This window comes from Pediculus humanus, genomic scaffold (genome assembly GCF_000006295.1).
Source record: "Pediculus humanus corporis 1103172107384 genomic scaffold, whole genome shotgun sequence".
Lineage (NCBI taxonomy): Eukaryota > Metazoa > Arthropoda > Insecta > Psocodea > Pediculidae > Pediculus > Pediculus humanus.
The window spans coordinates 39,932-41,317 of record NW_002987011.1 but is presented as its reverse complement, the minus strand read 5'-3'; positions in this window follow the sequence as shown (position 1 = coordinate 41,317).

Below are 1,386 nucleotides of genomic sequence, written 5' to 3'. Positions count from 1 at the left end.
TTAATTTTACCTCAAAAAAAATTTCCCCCCTCCCCTTAGTAAAACGTTAGAGAAAAAATATAATAATAATAATAATAATAAAGACAGAATATTCTGGTAAAGATGTTAGAACGAAATCGTTTGGAATTTTGTGCGTATCCATTTTTGAAGAATCGAAACGGTTTTTAAAAACATAATAATAATAATATTAATAATAATAATATTAATAATAATAATATTAATAATAATAATAATAATAAACAATTTTTAATATTTATCATCGAATATTATTAAATTTATAATATTATAATTTTTTAATCGTAATAATAATAAAAAAAAGAAAGAAATAAAAAAAAATTTTCCCTCCCCCTTTTTTTTCCTTTTTTTTAATAATTTCCGGTTCTGTTTATTTATTTATTTATTTTTTAAGTATAAAAAAAAAAGATTTTTGAATAAATAGATTTCTTATTTTTTATTTTTTTTTTTCGACAACAAATTGGTTGAGCTTTTTTTTCTAAAAAGTTAAAAATTTGACTTGAATACTAATTGCCCTTTTTTATTTCTTCCTTTTTTTTTCCTTTTTTTTTCAATTGAACCTTTTGTCGTATTATTACTATTATTGCCTTTTTCCTTTTTTACTTTTCGTTTTATAAAAATTAAATAATAAAAAAAGAATTTCGTTTTATAAACACACGCACGCACGCACGCACGCACGTTGAATTATTTATATAATAATTCCTTTATTATTATTATTATTATTATTACGCATCGTCCATCAATCGTAAAACAATTTTTCCTTTTTCCTCTCCTTATTATGCGTATTCAATATGGCGGCCGACCATTGGCCGATTTGATTTTTTTTTTTTTTTTTGGTTGTTTGCTTACCAGACATTTCTCATCAAACTTTGTAATTGAGTTCTGATTTTGGTCTATCGAAAACTTGCTGAACAAACTTTTTTTTTTTTTTTTTTCCCCTACAAGTTTTAACATTCGAACATGTACATGGATGGTGGATAAAAGTGCTGAAAATGAAAAACTTTAAAAAAGTTTTTTTTTAAAAAAGGCACAAAAACTAAAATCTCAAAAATGGAAATGAAATGAAAAATGGACGAACGTTATAAAAAAAAAAAAGAAGAAGAATTTTAAAAATAAATATGTGTGGTTCCTTCCTCTCCTCCTTCCCCTCTCTTCCCCCTCTCCACCCTCCCACCTCGAGAAAAAAAACGTATTAAAAATTTTTCCCGCGTTTTTTTTTATTTTTTAAATTCAATTTTTTTTGTTTTCACGTCGAGTTTAAATTTTTTTTTTCTTATTCGTTTTTAAACACGAAAAGATGAGAATGAGAATGAGAGAGAGAGAGAGAGAATAAAAAAGAATAAAGAAAGAGAATGAGTGAGTGAAAGAAGA